At 42.3% G+C, this 22,209-nt stretch overlaps 1 pseudogene; it reads left to right on the plus strand.

The window, feature by feature from the left end:
* Window positions 1-19,591: 19,591 nt before the first annotated feature.
* LOC131478196 (purine nucleoside phosphorylase LACC1-like) lies at window positions 19,592-21,390 on the plus strand (annotated as a pseudogene).
* The last annotated feature ends 819 nt before the right edge of the window (window positions 21,391-22,209 follow it).

Here is a 22,209-nt window from a genome sequence, read left to right on the forward strand (position 1 = left end):
TGGCTGTAATGGTTGGTGATGAGCTGACTCGAAGCCAGGAGACAGGAGCTTTTTCCATGTCTCACATGCATGTACAGGGTCCCAAGGCTTTGGGCTGTTCTTGACTGCTTTCCCAGGCCACAAGCAGGTTGCTGAATGGGAAATGAGGCTCTCAGGATATGAACTTCAGCCCATATGGGATACTGGCAAATGCAAGGTAAAGACTTTAGCCACTAGGACACCGTGCCAGGTGCAGAGTAGTGCAACTTTTAAAAAAAATCACAAATTAAAGTTAGAGTTTAGTTAAAAATAAGGTATCTACATTGGTTTATCTGTAGTAACAAAGGCACCATGCTATTTAGACAAAATGGTGGAAATTTAGTTCTGAAGGCAAATGACATGTATGAGCAGTCTACACTCTCTGTATAATTCACTATAAATAAAGCTCTGCCGTACACATTGGTGTATATATTCTTATGTCAGGTGTGGTAGCCACAATCTACATGGTTAGTGGTATCCTTTGGTAGATGGATGCACATTACATGTTGATGCAGCCAACTGAAGTATTAACATGTGGCAATTTCTATGGCTATGTCTTCATCCCAGAGTCATGGGCATCTGTCTGGAATGCAGATGGCAGGTCAGTTAGGTCTAGCTGGAAGCAGCCTTGGTTCTCTGATAGTACAGAGAAACCAGCAGCATCAGGGAAGAGCAGAGAGAAGACACTGCAGAGGACAGAGCCTAGGGACTACTGGGACACAGTGACTCCACAGCACCTCAGCAGCAGGAAACTGGAATACAGCAGATCCAACTGGATATGGAACACTCCAATGTTGGGTGCAGGCATCCCTACTCAGCATGTTAACCACACCTAAAACCCACATGTGAGTTTGATCATTCCTTTACAGCTATTTATTTGTTTTAAAGTAAAAGTTGCTGTGATACATGGATGGAGAGATATTCAGAGAAGGAGAGTGAGAGAATGAATCTCCCTTCTGCTGATTCATATCCCAAATGGCTTGTAAGCTGACTTGGGACCAGGACATCAGGTGGTATAGCCAGCTTTCCTACACAGATGAAAGGGGCCAAGTATTTGACTCATATTCTGCTGTTTTCCCAGGATCCTGAAAAGCGAGCTAAATTTAGAGTGGAGCAATCAATGCCCAGTAGCTAGGTGAAACTTATCTCAAAATACCACAACATTGGCCGCTGGTTTTGGAATATTGAGAGACTCAAAAACCAACAGGAAAGGCCAGTTGAGAACCACATTATCCTGCAATGGGCTGGAACCCTGATCTTTTGTCTGACAGCTACCTTCTGATTGATGGGCTGTAAACCCCAGACTATCAACCTCGAGGTGGAAGGTGCTTTCCCAGCCTGCACCTGATACACACTGGAGGTCCACTGGCACTGGAAACAGAGATGCTTGTCTGTGGGCAAGTTTGGAGTAGACACTGAGACCTGGACACTTGGAGTCTGGAAGTTCAGGTAAGGCCTTCTGTGCCTGTTATTCAGGGCTTAAGTGCCTGCTCCTCAGGGCAGCAGGGGAGCACTTCAGGCCCTCAGTCTGCAGCAATCTATGTGATATCCTTACTGCACTTCACACGCCATCCAAACATAATCCTGGCGAAACTCAAACCCTCTGAACTACCTGGGGTCCAGGGAACTCTTACAAGTTCCCCAAGCTAGTTGATGACATCGGGTTCTCAGTAACCCAGAAAGTTGCACTCAAAGTTGGCAGCTGAAGTCCCTGTCCAGCAGACCTGGGCCATGTATCCAGGCAGCACCCACACCCCTTCTCAGGTGATCCCACCAATGGAAGTTTCCCTCTGCAAGAAAGCATGTGATTCCCAGACTGCTTAAGATCTATCATAGAATTGTAAAACCTAATATACTTTTAAGACCCTAAGCTACACGGAAAGGGGGTGGGAGAGCAGAGAAATCTTCCATCTCCTTAGAATGTGTGAGAAAGACGTGAAATAAAACCTATAAAGCACATAACTGGTAACTTACTGACAACGGACTCGAACCAGCATTACACAATAGCAAAACTACAAAGATATACAAGGGGAATCAAGAGCGAATTTGACAATCTCTTAACAGGAGGTCATATGCACAGAGAAGGGGGGAAACCCCAAAGTGGAGCAGGTAGACAGGAGGAGGTTTGTATCCCAACCCTGGAGAATCTCGGATCCTCACCAAGGACTATCAGTCAGGGCACCAAAGACTACATCCCAAGTGCCAAGGAGACCACAGGGAATTGAAGTGCTTTTGGAGGCTGTCAACTCTGAGGTCCACTCCCATTTGAATCCTCCACATGGGATGTAAGAAGCCCAAATCCTTCCTTGCAGGATCTAAGGTCATTGGAACAACAGTCAGGAGCCCTAAGCTGTCCACAGAAAGAGAACAGTAAACTTCCTTCAGGACTATGGAGAGGAGCTTTCTCTGTACTTGCTTAGTTCCAACTTTGGATCCCCACCCTGTCTTGCAATGACCATCAGGATCGCTCTGGAACTGCCTCAAAACAAACAAAACAAAACAAACAAATAAAAAAACAAAACTAGAATAGACATACAGAGAACAACAAGAAAAGCTTAGAATTAGACAGAAAAATGGTCAGCGTGGATCCCATATGCCTTACTAGGTAGGACACAAAGATTAATTACTCTTCACTAAGGTATTGAAGATTTCTCTACACACCCCTCCTAAAATTGTTCTGCACCTCAATTGGTGACATATGCCTTGCTAGAGTTATAAGCCAGTTTGGACTATCCTAAGAACTGCCAGGTTCAGCAAAATTATACTTCAACACTATAAACTGCTAAATACTAAAATGAAAATAGTCACTAGACAGCTGAACAGTACCATATATCCATTTAAAGGTGTATAGAAGCTGGTTGTATATAAACTAAAATTGAAATGTCAATGAAGTAGTCACAGGATGTGGTTAAGAACTTGCACTTATTAACATATTGGTTACTCAATACCATGTCAATTAATTCCATAATGTTGTAAACTGTTGTTGATGTTATGTTAGGGCTTTCAATTGATCAGTATGATCTTCTGCCAGCACTTCCTACAGACCAGAGATGATCTCCCCAAGAAACCAATGAATTTATCTGGACAATGAGATGCTGGACCCTATGCTTGGTATATGCTTGCAATGAAAGAATCTTGACTGAATTTGAACTACAGTACTGCAACAAGGTGGAGGAATCCACCATGGGGGAGGGTATGGGGAGGGATAGGGGAAATCCCAGAGCCTATGAAACTATGTCACATAATGCAATGTAATTAATAAATAAAAGAAAAAGAAGGCATGTGACTCCAGCCCCCAGCCCTGAACTCCTCTTCCTAGAAGACTCTTCAGCAGGACCTGCCACAGTCAGTAGGCAACCTGGGCAAAAATTGTGATGCTAAGCACAGGAGTCCCCTAACAGGGACTGGAGGAATTTCTCCCTGATCCTCAAGTCCTTTCAGGCATGGTCTGCGACCTGCTGGTTCTGTTCTCCAGGAATCCTTGGTCCATGTCCAGTGTCATTTTTGAACCCGATCCTGAAATCACACTTGGGCACCCTGGTCGTACCCAAATCATTCCAAAAGTGAGGAGTCAGCAGTGAATGGGCTAGGCAGCAACCACGGGCTATTCCCCCTGGGACTGTGCTCCAGGCTCCACGGTTCTACTTTGCCCAGCAGGAAAATGTGTTAAGGGCAGGGGTGTTGCTGCCAGCGTACATAAAACACACTTGTGTGTCCCTGTACTTGCTCCACACCCCAAAGGGAGGAGGTGAGGGCAGCGGGAAGTGGATGAGGGGACACTGGGGCACAGTGGCAGTCTAGGCCCTGCTGGGGCACAAGGCTCATCCTGGTCCTGGATCCTCTGCCTTGGAGAGAACTCAATTCCTGAGGCTTGATCCGCAGGAAGCCCTTGCCTCCCTGTCCAGCTACTGTGATTCAAAGTTTCTTTGACTTGCTAGCAGAGTCCAGAGGGGAGGAAATGAGTTTGCAGAGACTGGGAGCCCAATGTGGAACTAACTGCCTGAATCCCTGGAGCTTGTTGACAAATAGCTTCCTTCTCTCCACTGTCCCCTGCAGGACAATGCCTGGAGAAGATCATGTAGGGTAGAGGGGCTAGTCCTGGCACCAGGCAGGGAGGCTGACCCAGTGCATGTGTTCTTGGGAGAGGAGATGCTAAAGGAGTCAGGAGATTAGCTAGCAGCACCAGCCTGGGGAAGCAGAGGCTGGGTCAGAGCTGCGGACACTGCTCCGTGAGCCCCACACCCAAACCAGAACTCCTTCCTCCTCTCCCTAAGGACCCAATGCTATTCATAAGTGACTTCATGGCACTGTGATTAGACAGGACTACAGTTCCCACGTGTGCCATCATCGTCAGCAGCCAAGAGCAGGGGAATTCATCACTATCACCACATGAGTTCTAGGCTGGCCTGTGCCTCAAGGAGAAGAGGCCCCTCCCAGCTGTCCCTGCAGCACAGTCCTAGCTGCCCCAGGACTGGCCCTTCCTCCCTAGGCTCCCCTGTTGGGACCTCAGATCCCTGAAACCTCAGCCCCCTCCTCGCAGTCCCCAACAAGAATGTTTGTTTCTGAAAATTTACCACGCAATGGTCATAAAGATCAATGAATTAAAAATACTGCAAGCCTAGTTATAAGTCAAAAATTTTAATGGTATAAAGTCCAGTTTTAATCAGTATTAATATTCACGAAATGAGAGCTACTTTCATAGCAGATGATAATTCAATTGAATTTCAGTTTCTAGAAAGTAAGTTAATTTTTTTGTGGTTGAATTGTGGTGAACACTAAAATTCTAAACATCAGAATTGTTTTCCTATAACAGAAGAAAATTTTGATAACCATTAAAATTTCAGAAGAAAATGCATCCTTTGTCTTAGCTAAGTAAACTAAATTAAAACATGGATAGTTTTTTTATTCAGGTTAAAGTTTTGATAGGTAGAGTTGTTTTTTTTTAATAGCAGATGACAATTTTGATTAAAATGAAAATTCTGAAAGAGATGCTCATTGTCATGGGCCAGAAAATTTTGATTCGAGTTAAAATCAGGGGAAGTGGTTTCTTAGCTGAAGAATTTTTCAGTCAGTTTAAAATTCAGAAATCTGAGGAGTGTTTGTAACATGAGAACACTTGATGAACATTCAAATTCTGCAAAAGAGATTTGTTTTTCCAAAGCAGAAGAAATTTTGACTAATGTTACTATTCTGGAAATGAGTGTCCTTTTTCAGGCTGAAGAAAATGCTCAAAGTTACACTCCCAGAATGGGCACCTGTTTTATGGACTCAAGAAAATTTTGACTAATGTTGAATTCTGGAAAGGAGTACAAATTTTCATAGCTAAACAAGTTTTTGGTTAAAGTGGAACTCCCTGAAAGCAGACAAGCTTTCAAAGCAGTAGGGAATCTTGGTTATGGTTGAAATTCCAGAAAAAAGACTTATTCTTTGTCACACAATAAAATTTTGTTAAATCATAAAATTTTGAGAAGGAGTGCCCTATTCACAGCTGCAGAAGATTTTGGTTAAAATTCTACATATAGAAGGCCCAGTGGCATGACCTAGTGGCTAAAGTCCTCGCCTTGAACGCCTGGGATCCCATATGGGCCCAAGTTCTAATCTCAGCAGCTCCACTTCCCATCCAGCTCCCTGCTTGTGGCCTGGGAAAGCAGATGAGGACGGCCCAAGGCTTTGGGACCCTGCACACACGTGGGAGACCCAGAACAGGTTCCTGGTTCCCGGCTTCGGATCGGCACAGCACCAGCCATTGTAGCTCACTTGGGGAGTGAATCATCGGACAGAAGATCTTCCTCTCTGTCTCTCCTCCTCTCTGTATATCTTTGTAATAAAATAAATAAATCTTAAAAAATATTCTACATATAGAAAAGACAGTCATTTTCATAGCAGAAGTCAGGTTTGATAAACTTTAAAATTGTAGAATACACCTGCAGGACATGGAATGAAGTTTGAAATTCTAGGATAAGGAGTTGTTCTTGTGCACAGAATAAATTTTGATTAGCATTGAGATTTGAAAAGCAATATTCCTTTTCATAACTGAAGAAATGTTGGATAAGAGCAAACATCTAGAAAGGAGAGTAATTTTCATAGCAGAAGATAATTAGGACTGACATTAAATTTCTTGAAGGCAGAGAGGTTTTCACAGCTGTAGGCAAATTGGTTTAGGGTTGAAATTCTAAAAGAGAGTCTTGCTTCTTTGAGCAGAAGAAAATTTTGATGAAATAACTAAAGAACATTGTGGTTAAGGTGAAACGCTGAGAAAGGAAAATTCTCTTCCTGCAGAAGACAATGTTGACTAATATGAAAATCCATGAAAGCAGAAAAGATGTCATAGCTATAGGGCAGTTTTGTCAAGATTGAAATTCCAGAATGGGGAGTTGTTCTTGGTCACAAAATGCATTTTGTTTGTATTAAAATTTGGAAAGGAATGTCTTTTTGCTAGCTGAAGGACATCGTGGCTAAGGTTAATCCTCTAGAAAGGATGCTTGTCATCACAGCCCACTATAATTTTCATGAACATAAGAACTTGGAAAGCATAGCGAGTTTCACAGGGGAAAAAAAAGCTTTCCTTAAGGTTGTAATCCAAGAATATAGCCATTTTTTTGCAGAAGAAAATAATTTTATTTGCATTAAAATTAAAAAGGTGCTTTGTTTTTTCATAGCTGAAGAAACTCTGGGTTCAATTAAAAATTTGGAAGCAGAATTATTGATTTTTTTGTAGCAGAAAAAATATGTCAAGATTTAATATTCTAAATGCAAATATTCTTTGAAATAGCACAAGAACATCAAATGTAAGAAAGGAGATCAAATTGAATCAAAACATACCCAAGGAATGAACACAAAATACAAATAACCATAAGAATGGATATCTGATGGATTTTTAATGTGTCAGAAGAAGTCAAATACCGAATGAGATGCTGCACATACTCAATTGGACTCTCCCCGAGTTTCTTAATGTAACTTTACAGGATCAGATCTCCATGTCTCCCTAACCAACTGACAACAAGGATGGACACAATGAACTCTGTCTCCACATGGGATGGGTTTAGGAAGCGCTTAGGACTAAATATGTACTGTTCTTGCTTAAATGTTTCATCTAAAAGGAACTGTGAAGAACTACTGGAAAACTACAGAATATGAATTGCTGTGTCAGAAATTTGACCTGTCATGACCATCAATGCAACAAAAATGAGAGGAGGTGCTTTGGGTTCCATAGGACTAAAGCAATATAGCAGTCAGTTTTCATACTCCTTCAAGTTCAAAATTACTCATCTATGTTTTTGTTGTGTGACTCTCTGAGCAGACCATGGCAAGTCAATTGTCTGTTTCAGTGGTCTAGATTCTACTGTTTTCAGGTAATTTCCAGAAAATTACATCCAAGATAAACTTTGTTCCTCAAGAGCACTGCATGCTTATTCCTGACTGCTCCTGCAGCATTCCATGTGGAGACAGCGCATGTCCATTGGGGCTGTTGTCACAGTGCAGCTGGTCTTGATGCTGCTTCTTGGCAAGATGCCAATGAGAGTTAAGGACTCCCAACAGTCCAAGGCTCTGGGCCTTGGTCTGCTTAGGAGTTTAATCAAGTGCAGGCTGAAGGACTGATGGCTGTCCAACCACCTGCCTGTGGGAAAAGAAATCACCAAGTCTGGAAGGTGATGTTGAAGCTCATTTCTCAGTGAAAGTTTTATTCATTGTTCTGTTTATGGTTTAACTTCACTAGATGGTTCAGATTTTTTTCTTAATATCCATCTTGCACATCCAGAAACCATCTGCTCTACTGGGAAATATGCCTTTAGCAACCCAGCCTCTCTGAACTGCTCCATCTCCCAGGATCTGAAGGCAGCATGGATAAGTCACGGCAGAAATCTAAGATGTGAGAGTCAGTAGGGACATCAGACCCCACCCAAACTCCTATCCACATTTTACAAGAAGGCACTGGAGCTGATATTACTCAGGGCCACATGATGTGTTCATGATAATCCAGTAACAGCACCCAGCCTGCAGGTCAGTTCAATAAGGGTTGGAGGAAAGATCTAATCTAAAGACCAAACCCGGCTATAGAGAATACTGCCACATCTTAGCAAGAATATTTGTGTGACTTTTATAAGACTTGTAAAAGACTTGTGCAGGTGCAAAATTCAAAGCAGTAGGAGAGAAACAAGAAGAAAACACCTCATGTGTGGGCCCTATAGATGCCTGATCTAAGCACATAGTTTTGGATAATCTAACTTTTAAGCCACAGAATCCATGATGACTGAGAGTGTGCTAAAGGGGAAAAAAGTATCTGAAATCAATCAACCTGGGGCTTCATTCTGTTCCCATCAGTGCCTCCCACACCACACACTCCTCAGAGATCCTGGGCAGGGGACTGGACCCTGCACTCTGAGGATTATCCATTACATCTGTATAAAGAACACCAGAATGCAGGTTTATCAGCCAGAAGATGTTGCTCCAAAGAGAATCTTTCAGACAGATCAGGTCATCATAAGGAAGGGAAAACCTTTTACCTGATGAATCTAACAGGACTTCATTCACTTTCTTCACCTGGTGCTCACTGCTGGCACTACATAAATAGGGAAGAGCCAAAGAGAAAACTCAGTTTGTTACATTGGACACCATAAATTTCCAGAGTGGAACAGGAGTAATGATCAGTGATGATGTCATTAAGATTTCTGAGAGCATCTACAAAGCCATTGCAAGTATGATTTCAGCTTAGAATTTTGAGCTATTTTACATCTCTTCAGGCACCTGGCAACCCAGGGCCAAATGACCACAGGGCCCCGTTGCTACAGGTCCCAGAGGCACAGTGAGGTCCAGCTTTTTGCTTCCCATATAAAGAGTAACTAGTAATCTCATTATGGCTGTTGAAATTAAAGTTGCCAGTGGGATTAAGAGATGGTTGCAGTTCTGAAGTTTATATTATTGAGACAATTCAATCCAATTATTTTTCAATGCAAGGGACTTCAAATGCTTTTAAATGTTGATGTCTCCATCCAAATCGCAATTCCGCTATGCACACCCCATAGACCTGCGTCTGCTCAATCAGAGAGAACTCTATACCTCTTAGTGACAGGTGGGCTCTCTGCCAGCTGCTCCTCCTCACACTGTATGTTCCATCCCAGCTCAGGCTAAATGATTTTGTACACCTCACGTTTTGAGAAAACTCAGACTCACCTGATTCAGTGACTGTTGCAGGAACCAGGATCTATGCTGTTGAGGAACCAGGTTGCATTTTAGCTTGCACATACACCGGTCATCTGCTCTGCTAAAAAAATCTTCCTGTCTGTTTTTCACTTACCCAAGTATATAGGATTTTAGTACACTTCCTGAAGAAGATAAGCGATGGGAAGCTTAAGGTTCATTGGGTAACTTCATAGGGTGACACAAACAGTGTTGGGCAGATCTAACCCTATCCCCTACAGTGTGAATGTGAGACCTGGGTCTCTTTACTAAGCTTGGCATCTCACAGGTTAAAATTAAGCTTCGGCATGAAGCTCCTGTTTGTGTGGCAAACACCAGTGGATGATACTGTTAAAGGGCCTGTGTTCTGGGACTGAAAATTACATACACCCAAATCTCAAAGACAAAAATGAGTCATCTGTATACACTTGGATATGGTACGTCTTTAGACAACACATGTTAGGAGCCACAGACTTATGGACCTTAGACTTGGCCTACCTGACAGCCTGTTGAACTGCAAAGCCTGCCTTGGGCAAGCAGAGCCACAGCAAGCAGGATATTAGGCCAGAATATCCTGTGTAAAGCAGGCAGGAATAGAACCTCCACCTTTGTTCCTGTTCAAATAATTAGTTCCTCCCCTGTTTCAATATAGATGATTATTTCCTTCCCTGCTTCAATGAAGATAATTACTTCCAGGAAACCCCTGCTCTTCTCCTCCTCCCCTAGAGAAGAAGGTATATATATATATGAGGAGTAAAATAAAGAGCAGGAGGCACTCTTTTCCACCAAGTACGTGTGTCCCTGTGTTTCTTGGGCCAGCAGCCTGACATTCCCAGTCCACCCTCAGGGTTTGAGCATTGTGTCCTGCAGGTCGGGACAAACACATATGTAAAAGAAAGAACTCATTCACTAATAAATTGATTGATCATTTCTCAAAGTCCAACATAAATCAATTACAATTCAAACCTATGGACAGGAATCACGCCATTCATTCTATATGACATAGTGAATTCTCTCTGAGAAGTAAGTGGGTGCTGTTCTATGAGATACTAACACAGGAGGACAATGAGGCTTAGGAAAGATGGAAACCTGGCCAGAGAGCCGAGATCAGCCCAGCACTTCTGTTCTCTGCATACTGTGCGAACACAGAAAATAATTCAGTTGTTACCTGCATTTTGTCCACTTTCAAAACCATTTTCATGAGATTCTACTGAAATGTGAAATTTTTGTTATTATCTCTTCTCAGAAAGCATCACTTCATTTCCTGTTTTTACTCTGATTCAGACCTTCTGATGAAAAACTTCCCACAATGATTCTTCATAAAGGAAAAATATGTAGGATTAACACCAGCTGAATCATACATATAGAGATTCCACCATTCCAATTGTGCAAGCCCTTGTGTTTTCAGAACTCAAGGTAGACCAGAAGCTGCTGGGAATCCTGCATCTCCAAGGAGTCTTCACTGAGGGAGTGAGACAGTGCACTGAAAGAGTTTCTGTTAACTCCCCAGCACACTGCCTGAAACAAGAGGTCCCCTGACACTCAAGCAGGGTCGTAAGACAAACCTGGGCTCCAGGAATAGTTTTCCGCATCTCATGTTTCCATCAGTGTCACAATCTCAGTTTTGTGACATTTGGGTCTCAAATATTGAATAGACTGTCATGAAGAATACTATGATGTTACATGTCTGCACAATCTCCTGCAGTGCACAGAGTTTTACAACTGTTCCTATGATAAACAGCTCCTCTGTATCTGTGCCAGGATTCAGTAACAGGGATTATAATCCAAAACCCAAACTACATCTGAACTCATTTCTCAACAGGAAGATAATCACTCATCACCTCTAGAACTTACAGTGTTTATGTAGCTCCTTGTCCAGGGCATAGGCAGTAGACTCAGATGGCAGAAGCTTCTCCCAGATCCTCAAGCTACTGTTGAGTGTTGTCCAGCTGGGAGTGCAAGACCTGGTGTTCTAGGAGGTACATTTTTATCCTTGGATCTGTTGGAGCACTGGAAGATGCTGCCATGCTGATGTTTCTAGAAGTCATTAATCCTCCAGGACTGAAATTCACACTTGTGGCAATACTGGTGTCACAAGTTGTTATTTAATTTGCTGTGCTCAGTGGTACTCCAGAAAATCCTCTGAAATTTCTTAGGAAAAAAGTCTGAGACATGGACTGTTTCTGTGTAAGTTTATAAAAGGTGTTTTGTTAATAGACTGACAGCTGAAGACTCCCAACAGTCCAAGACTCTGGGCCTTGGTCTGCTGAGGTGTTTAACCAAGTGGAGGCTGATGGACTCTGATGGCTGTCCTCCAAATGGCCTGTGGGAACAAAAATCACCAATTGTGGAAGGTGATGGTGAAATTCATTGCTCTGTAAGGACTTTTCATTGTTTGGTGCTGCTGGTTGATGGGTTCTTTTCTTTTTGTTGTTGTTGTTCAATTTTCGTAGCTCATTTGGCCTTATACATCTATAAGATCCTTTCATAGTTTTAGCAATCTTTAGTATCTGAAGGGAGTAAAAGAGAGAAACCAGGTGATAACCTTTTGCAGGTACTTTGATTGGTGAGATAGGTTGCGGTTCTCAGTGGTGACCGAGGCAAGGAAGAAAGTGACTGTAAGGGAGAGGAGGAGGATCTGAGGGACAGGGCCTCAAGCCTGCTCAAGGAGCACGTGATACAAGCTAGAGCAAACTCTCCCTGAACTTACACATCAGCAACTGCCGCAGAATTTTGAAGTGTTGCCCATTTGAACAGGCTGGCTGTGGGATCACCCACTGTTCTATTTATTTTCCATGTCTGTTTCTACTTCTCTCAGAGGGATTTTATTAATTACCATTATGCACACCCAGAAACTATCTATTCTAGGAGGGAGAAAAGACTCTGCAGAACCACAATCTTGATTCCATCTGCATTTCCTAGTCTCTGATGAGAATATGGATAAGCCATTGCAAAAACCCAAGACGTGAGAGTCAGCAGGGACTTTAGACACCATCCAAGTTCCTTTCTGACTTTACAAAAGATGATGATGGAGCTGATAACACTCAAGGCCACATGATGTGCCAATGTTAACATGCTAATATTATACAGGCTGCACGTCACTTTCATAAGCATTGGAGGACAGTTTAATCTTAAGGCCAAACCAGGCAGTAGGTAAAATTGGAACATGCAATAAGAACACTTATGATTTAAACCTCTTCCAGAAGTGCCTCAGAATAGGAAAAAAAAAAGATTCAAACAGAATGAAGAGAGTAGGAAAGTTAACCATGGCCCAGCAGGCTCTCCTAGATGTTGGCAGTTGACTCCACATGAGTCTCTTCCTTTAGGCATTTCTAGCAACAATTCTCAATAGCCAGAGAAAGTAAGATCAGTAACACAAGCATGATTTTGTGATTGAATAGTTTCTACCTATACCATTTTTTGCTTCTCTGGACTTTATTTCTGCTTCTTATCTGTAATGAAGTGCCTGCCTACAGGATTTTCCCAAAACGAGGCCCAGAAGTAACATTCTTGGGTAAGTGATTTCTGAAGGCAATGCTCACAGAGGAATGAGGCAATGGAGTTGAGGAACAGGAAGGGGAGAGAAAAGCAGGCACTTAGAACTAGTGAATCTTAGAAGAACAGCCGTGATTTCCTCTGTGTCCTAGAATGGAAGACGGGGAATCTACATGATTGTCTCCACTTCTTTAACTGCAGCTTTCATTTCATCATTAGTGGCCATGACTAGACACCCTGTGTTGCTAGTGTGTGAGTGCTCTTGAGAATTACCTTTCAGGCTGGGAGGAATTTTCATTAGGAAGAGAATATCCCACCACAGTTCTGGAAGGAAAACCGCAGCCCTCACACCCTGAGCATGCATGTCCTTTCTGAAGTAAGTTTGTCCCACACCAGCAGGACAACAGAGAAGGACAACAAGCATAGTAAAACAAGCATAGTAAAAATGAAAAAATGCCACAAAGGAAAAATGGTGGTCAGAACGAATATGTATAACATCAACACAACTGTGAGTGTCCCCTCAGACATCATCACACCTTTCCACATTCTTGTTCAGGGTGATGTCCTTCCCATGGGAATACTCCACCGTCACTTATGATAAATGTCCATATTCTCTCCTACCCATTTTTGTTCTATGCTGTAAGAACTCTCTGCATGGTCCCAACTATCATTTAGTCCTCAATCTGTCTGGAAGGAGCGAATTCCCTGCAATCTTGTGACTATCCATTATCCACACAAAGGACATTCAACCTCACGATTATTAAGCAGAAAATACTGCAGAGAAAGATGTTCAATTCATAGAGATAAGGTTATCAAAAGAGTGAAAAAGATTTTACCTGACGAGTCTCATTGCACTTAATTCACTTGCCTCTATCCTTCATCACTCCTGACACTACAGAAATAGAAAAGATCACAAGGCAAAAATCAGAGTTTGTTAGGATGGATACCAGAAATTTCCAGAGTGTAACAGAAGTATTGATAGTGGTGATGACATTGAGAAAGATTTCTGAGAGCATCCACAAAGCCCTCTCAGTGTGATGTGGCTCAGAAAGTTTTAGTTCTGTCTTTTGCATCTATTCATGCTTCTGACTGACAGGCATGGCCGAGTGAACACAGACCCCTGTATTGCTACAGAGGACAAGGTCATGATAGCATCCAGGTTTCTCCCTCCAGCGTCAAGGAGGCAGTAGCTACTTTGTTGCCTTTCCCAGCAATGAACACCTGCTAACAAACTAACTTAAACCATACAGAAGAGCAACACACCTCACTCAGTCCTTCACTTCCACAGACCGTAGTTAGAGTGACAGTGCTGGGTTAGGGAATGATTAGGTCACCCAGGGCAAGGTAGAAGGCACTAACTTCAGAAAGCAAAGAGAACGGAAACTGGAAGAAAGAGAGGAGCTGTTGTGGCAGGAAGTTTCTGTGCAAAATCCCCCATGAATGCGGATAACTCAAAGCACTTAGGAGTTCTGATAACATCTCACATTTCACCGTCCATAATTTCTTCTGTTCCATGTTTGTTTCCTGAGGGCCAGGAATGTCAGAGATGGTGGTTCTTCCTTTTTCTGATGGTCATGAACATCTACAAAAAAATCAGAAAAAGTCACTCATTGGACAGTTCCAGTTCTAGGTAGAGGAGCACAATGACTGTGATCTGAAACCAGAGAAGCCTCAACTCTTGTCTCTAAAGAAACATACATGTGGACAATCAGGATGATGGAATAGTTCAAGGACATTTTGTGATGGATGGAGAAACATTTAACCAGGATGAAGCAGAGACGACACATTCTAGGAAATAGGAGAGGACAGAACAGTAACAGTGGGGTACCTGGAGACTGACAGACACAGGAAAGCAGCGAAAACAATGGTGTGGTGTTGGAGTGGCTGGTATATAGTGAATTCACTTTTGCTCATATGGGTGAATCATGCTGTAGTGTGGAAATTTTATTTTTATCTCTTCTCAGAATGCATCTTTACATTTCCTTTCTTTACTCTGATTCAGACCTTCTGATGAAAAAATCCCCACAATGGTTCTTCTAAAAGAAAACTATGGGATTGACACCTCCTTAGAGAGCTACCAGCATTGCACTGTTGTGCATGCACTTGTATTCCCCTGACTGAAGGTAGACCAGAAGCTGCTGGAAAGCCTGCATCCCAAATGTGTCTTTACTCAGGCAAAGAGTGTACTGAGAGGGTCTCTGTTATATCTCAGACATACTGGCTAAAACACAGGGTCTGCTGACAACAAGGGATCCTAAGACCTATCTCAGCTTCAGGAGTAGAAATTCCCATCTCATACAACATGTACACCCTCATTGGTTGTATCTCTTGGCTTTAGAGAAGAACAAACTTCGTCATGCTTTTCAAACTGAGATCCTATGGAGATCGCCCAAGTTTCCATTAGTGTTATAAGCTCAATGTCAGACCAGTTGAGCCACAATAGTGAATAGACTGACATGAAGAACACCATGATGTTACATGTATGCAACATCTCCTGTAGTACACAAAATATTTCAACAAAAATCATGTCGTAAATAAGCTCCTTTGTGTCTGTACCAGGATTCAGTAACAGGGATTTAAACTGAAGGACTAATATATTTCTTAGAAGGAAGACAACCACACACCACCTCCAGAACTTACAGTGTTTTTGTAGCTGCTTGTCCAGGGCATAGGCAGTAGACTCAGATGGTAGAAGCTTCTCATTGAGATCCTCAACCTCCTGTGGAGTGTTGGCCAGCTGGGAGGGCAAGACCTGGTGTTTTAGAAGGGTCATTTCCATCCTTGGATCTGTTGGAGCACTGGAACATGCTCCCATTCTGATGGTTGTGGCAGTCAATAATCCAGGATCTAGGCATTAGAGAAACAAGCATATGATGCATAGAACAAATGAGTCAAAGATATTTATATGGAGGATGGATGACAAAAGCTCTCAATGTTCACTTAGTTAGAGAATCACTTTGTCAGTGCCCTTCAGTAAATGACAGTTCTTAATCACTCATACAAGGGTGAATTTGCCAGAATCCTAAGCTAATGCCACTGTCTGTAGTGATGTTTCTAAGGGTGGGAGGGAGGGAGGGAAGGTCCAGTAGCAGGTAACAATCGAGTTGCCATAGAAGTATTAGAATGTGGAGGTTATCATGGCCTCTTAAAGGGCCCTGCTCCACAGTTGGCTAAACATGGCTGACACACAAGGTTTCCGGGACCTTTGTGAAGTTCACCACTGATGGACCCATCTTCGTTCCCTCAATTCTTTCTACATGTGTACATTTGTGCTGCTGACATAGGTCCACTTCTTTCCTCAAACTTTATTAACATTCTATGTGTCACAGAAAGGGTTTCCCAAGAAATTTTTTCTTTCTTCTGTACTTCACGATTTCTGTAAAGGCAGAATATATCCTACAAACATTTCAGTTTTTCAGAAAGAGGAAATGTAGGGAATTTTGCATCGTGGTTATAATGTATCCTAGGACATCTTCACTATGAACTTGCCTGGAATCACATGCTAACTTTGTTCCAACTTTACATTCCCTGCTGATGCCCACCATTTAAATGGCAGATGATGACTCCTTTGCCTCCTTGTGGGCCACCCAGACTGAATTCTCTTCTCCTGTGTTGACCTGTCAGCAAGCAGCCATTCTGGGCATCTAGGAATTGCACAAGTGTGTGATAGGTCTGTCTCTCTGGTTGTGTTCAAGTAAACACAAAACGCAATTTATGATGTTTTCATTTAAGAGAAATCAGAGACACAAGATCAAGTGTATGCCAGTAGTTAGGTCTTCCTTCTGAATTATCTATTACCACAAGACCACAACAACTAAGGTAGTTCCAAGCTTAAGCTAGAAAAACTGAATACCAACCAGGTTACTCCATAGATGACAGGGATTTAAACACTGAGGCAATCTTCTGTAGCCATCAAAGATGTTCTAGCAAAGGCTGGAAAATGAGCAACAAGGACTGAAATGTACATTTGCATGTAATGCTGGTGTCACAAGCTGTGGTTTAATTTGCTGTGCTCAGTGGTAGCTCCAGAAAAGTCTTTGAAAGTTCTTAGGAAAAATGACTGAGTCATGGACTCTTTCATTGGATTTTTTAAAGGTGTTTTGTCAGTAGACTGATTTTGTGTGTATTGAAATAACTATGGGTACAGATTCAAGTTCACATTAAGATTCAGCTTTCACAATGAGATTCATTCTTGGTGTTGGGAATTTGGGTTTTGACTTAACTTTTAAATTTGCTGTAGATCTATTCAGTCATTGCACCATCCTCTACTGCTTTCCCAGGTCATAAGCAGGGAGCTGGATGGGATGTGGAGCAGCCAAAATGTAAACATAAACATGAACCAGTTCCTGTATGGGATCGCAGCAAAACTGAAATGAGGTTTGAGACACTGAGAGATCACAGCAGGCCCTGACACCTGCTATGTGCAAAGGATTCTGTGAAAATTTCATGAAATGTGAAAAGATACTTTGTTTAGTCTTTCATAAGTTTAGAAGAATGGTGAAGAATGAAACAACTACATTTTGCTTGATAAGGACTTATCATAGAGTATGTGCAAAGAGAAGTGTAAGTTTGAGGGAACATTTGATTCTTAAAGTAGGTACAAGGTTACACAGCAAGATGTGCTAGGAGAGTTCAGGCCAAGGGCAAGTATGTAGAATGACTCAGGGTGCAATAGCTCATGTGTGCACTGAAAAGTGGTCAGCGCTACTGGAATGTGAAAGGCAGGAAACAGGGACACTAGGGAAACAAGTTGCGAGGAAGGGAAGCAGACAGGTGGACTGAAAAAGCTTCAATCAAATGAGAAAGATGCAGAAGCAAGATTGATGGAAACTGGAGCTCCATAATGGTTTTATTGCTATTTCTGAAGTTACTCTCTCCCAGTGGCAAAGTTGCTGGCCTAGACTCAGATAAGAAACAAGGGGGCAAGTGTGATGTTTCAATGTCTAAATACTCACATGCAACTCTAGGGACCTCATTTGGGCATTGGTTCATGTGCCAGCTGCTCCATTTCCCATTCTGCTCCCTGCATCTACCCTGGGGGAGCAGTAGAGCATGTCCCAAACCTTTAGGCCCTCTACCCATATGGAAAACTCAGAAGCAGCTCCTGGCTTCTGGTTTTTCATCACCTCAGCTCTGGCCTTTGCGACTATTTGGGGAGTAAACCAATATATGAAAGATCTTTCTGTCTCTCCTCTCTGTAAATCTGATCTGACCTGCAAATAAATGAATCCTAAGGAGCAACCGAGAGATACTAATGATGACACTGTGTCTAATAGAAGCTGGTTTGAACTTGTGGGAATAGTTAAATTGTAAGGAAGTAATGGATTTGTAAAATAAATATCATTTAAAAAGGAAACCAAATGTTAATGGCAGAGAAATATTCATGTATTTGAAACTCATAATTTTAGATACATTATAAATGGACTCTTATAGACACACAGTAAGATAGAAGACTAAGATATGGAAAGAGGAAAAGTCTGCTGCACAAATGGGACAGCCAGAACAAAAAAAAATCATTCTATGTTTCGCTGTGGATAAGGTGGTGGACATTTCTATCTGCAAATGTGAGGAGAAGCGTCAAAGAATGAAGAGCTGATCCACAGAATTTGCAACAAATGGTTGACTGCTGGGCATGTTTTAAGCCAAAGCTAGAGTTTGAAATGAGAGGAGGGTAATTGTTGAGAGGAACCCTGGCAGATCAGGAGGGAGCTATGCATTAGAAGATTGAAGAACATTTTCCCTCTTTTTGTTTTTTAATTTTTTTATATAATGATACAGTTCCATATGCTCAGAGACTATTTCTCCCTCTTCCTTATTCAACTTTAACCCATGCTTTCAGCTGTATTATTACTATAGTACTGTCATTTCTAATTGGTCATGAGCCCATTGTTCTGCTATCTAACTGTATCACATCATTTTAGGTATAGAAAATAGTAGAAAGTCACATTTCTTAAGAAAACAAATGTATATACAGTAACTAAATGGACAGGCTTCTTCTACTTACTTTGTTTTTAGTCTTTTAAAAAATCATCTTTTTATTTTATTAAGAAAGATCAAGTTTATGGAGAGGAAATGAGCCAGTGAAAAAGATCATCCATCTGCTGATTCATTCCCAAAGAAAGTCAATCTAAAGCCAGGAGCCAGGAGCCAGGAGCCAGGAGCTTCTTCTTCTGGATCTGCCACTTGGGTACAGGGATCTCAAGTCTTTGTGCCATCCTCCACTGCTTTCCCAGCCCACAAGGAGGGAACTGGATTGAAAGTAGAACTGCCAGGACATGAATTATGACCCATATGGGATCCTGGAACTTTCAAGGTGGTGATTTAGCCATTGCGCTGGTCCTGTAATTCTTTTCTTCACCCCATTTACTTCTCTTCAAGTTTCTAGCCATCCCCATTTTTTTTCTCTGAAAAATCATTTGTATTTTTTGAAATGATGCTGTGCAACGTGTTGGTTTTGGAAGCATATAGACAACATGAAGTCACAGGCAAAATGAATGAATTGTTAATAAATATATTAAGACATGATCACTAAAAAATGGCTGGGTGCACTGCAGCTGCCTAGTGCACACCCTGCAGCCCAGTCTGACCCGGGAGCACCGTGCTATCTTTCTGAAGTTGTCTGGCTGAGCCCTGGCCAGCATTTGTGTGGAGAGCCTGGGTCAATGTGAGCACAGGTGATCCACGAGACTCAAGTGGGTTGGTTGAGGTGAGGTGAGGTGAGGTGGAGCATGCATTGCTGCTTCCAGGACTGGCTTCTCATTCTAGGTGACCAGCTTCGGGGCTCCAGATTCCAATGAGACCCAGGTCAGACTTTGGGGGTGTCAGGTCCTAACAGTTCCCCATGGCAGATCAGATGATTGAGTCTGCAGAAAAGTCTTTGAAGAACTTATGGTATTGAAAGATGGCACATGCAGTTGTGATTGATCTGTTTGATTTGAAACTGAATGCTCAGAAAAACTGCCATCAGAGATTACTAAAGGCGTTGAATGCTGTCAAATTCAACCATGCTGACAAGGCCAAATTCCTTTGCATGTGTTGTAGTTCCTTCAGCTGTGAAAAGAATGGTGACCATGAAAATTGTGAATTAGAAACAAGCGATGGATTATCAAATTTTTTTGAGGGAATTTGAAACTGTTAACAATTCCAGCATGGTTGCCTCATTATATACTATTAAACAAAAAATTGATGAAAAAAATCTGAACAGCATTAAGGTCATTGTCCTCTTGCATAGGAAAGCACTAATGAAAGGCTTTATTGATTACCTCTTCACTGATGTTTACAATTTTGAGTTTGGGGCCCGGTGGCGTGGTCTAGTGGCTAAAGTCCTCGCCTTGAATGCCCTGGGATCCCATATGGGCGCCGGTTCTAATTCTGGCAGCTCCACTTCCCATCCAGCTCCCTGCTTGTGGCCTGGGAAAGCAGTGGAGGACGGCCCAATGCATTGGGACCCTGCACCCGCGTGGGAGACCTGGAAGAGGTTCCAGGTTCCCGGCTTCAGATCGGCGCGCACTGGCCCGTTGCAGCTCACTTGGGGAGTGAATCATCGGACAGAAGATCTTCCTCTCTGTCTCTCCTCCTCTGTGTATATCTGGCTGTAATAAAATGAATAAATCTTTAAAAAAAAACAATTTTGAGTTTGAAGATTTACAGATGATGTTGAAGGACAGCTTTTTGAAACAATTGCCTAAAGTAAATGTAATGACAGCTGAAAAACTAGAAGAAATCCAGAATGAGGTAGAAACATGTTTGAGGGCCTCGCGGCATGGCCTACCAGCTAAAGTCCTCGCCTTGAATGCACTGGAATCCCATATGGGCACCGGTTCTAAGCCCGGCAGCTCCACTTCCCATCCAGTCCCTGCTTGTGGCCTGGGAAAGCAGTCGAGGATGGCCCAATGCCTTGGGACCCTACACCCGTGTGGGAGACCTGGCAGAGGTTCCTGGTTCCCAGCTTTGGATTGGTGCAGCACTGGCCGTTGCACTCAAGTGGGGAGTGAAACATTGCACAAAAGATCTTCGTCCTGTCTCTCCTCCTCGCTGTTTATCAGCCTCTGTAATAAAATAAATAAATCTTTTTTAAAAAGAAATGTATTTGAGTAGTTTGCCAGCACTGAAAGGAGAATTAACTATTATCACATCTCCTTTGATCCCAGATATTTTCACACATGGATTTACAACAGGAACAGGTGACATATCTTCTAAACCAACCCTTAGCTAATTCAATCTCTTCAGTAGTGCCAAAAGGAGAGACATCAAGGTAGTTGTTTAACACAATGTATGTAGATTGGCAAATACTACTGGTTTAACATGCAGAAATTTCACCAGATAAAGACTGATCATGCTAGTGATGTCTGGATTATGGGAAGGAAGGAACCTGCATCTTACATTGGAATAACTACAAATCAGAGAGGAATCACAATAGCAGCCCTTGGTGCTGGCTGTATCCCTACAGTTTTTGCATATCCTGTCAAAAAAGATGTGGAGTTGCTCATGCTGGTTGGGACTGTATTTTGTTAGGTGCTGCAATGGTCATGGTACATGCTATCATAACAGAATTTGGCTGTCGTTTGGAAGATATTATTGTTGCACTTGGGACCTTCAGTAGAAAATTGCTGTTTTACTCTTCCAAGGGAATTAGCAACTGGATTTTATAATCTTCTCCCTGCATGTGTAAGACTCCTTGTCTCACATTTCATAGACTAAAAAGATAAACAACTCTTTAAAAATGACAAACAACTAAACAGGCTGAGTAACACCATGAGCCAGAACATGAACCTATAAATTACATGACACAATTTAAAGAAATAAGGGTGTGGGCAGGAGTTAAGTCTCCAAAAGTGTTTGAAAATAGATGAGTGAGGTTCTTGATCAAGTATTTTGAGTCTGAAGTTTATTTTCCAGGCATCAAGTAATATTATTATTTCAATGGAATGGATTCCATTGATTGTGAGAGATCAAGGCAGAGAGATTGAAATAGAAGCAGACAGAAGGTTTAAAAGAGAACTAATAAAGTCCTGATGAAAGTATTGGAGTTTAAAATGGAAAGGAAGGTGGATGGATTAGAAAGACAGGTTAATCGATTCAATCCATTAAGTAGATAACAAAAATGAAAAGTGAGGAAAAGAAACATCATCAGGGGCCTGGCGGCATGGCCTAGCGCCTAAAGTCCTCGCCTTGAACGCCCCGGGATCCCATATGGGCGCCGGTTCTAATCCCGGCAGCTCCACTTCCCATCCAGCTCCCTGATTGTGGCCTGGGAAAGCAGTAGAGGACGGCCCAATGCTTTGGGACCCTGCACCCGTGTGGCAGACCCGGAAGAGGTTCCAGGTTCCCAGCTTCAGATCGGGGAGTGAAACATCGGACGGAATATCTTCCTGTCTGTTTCTCCTCCTCTCTGTATATCTGACTTTGTAATAAAATAAATAAATCTTAAAAAAAAAAAGAAACATCATCAGTGACTCCATGATATTACCGAGGGTGACAGCAAACAGAAGTTTTGGGAGAAGAGAGAAGGATGCATTT

Source organism: Ochotona princeps, chromosome 2, assembly GCF_030435755.1.
Source record: "Ochotona princeps isolate mOchPri1 chromosome 2, mOchPri1.hap1, whole genome shotgun sequence".
Lineage (NCBI taxonomy): Eukaryota > Metazoa > Chordata > Mammalia > Lagomorpha > Ochotonidae > Ochotona > Ochotona princeps.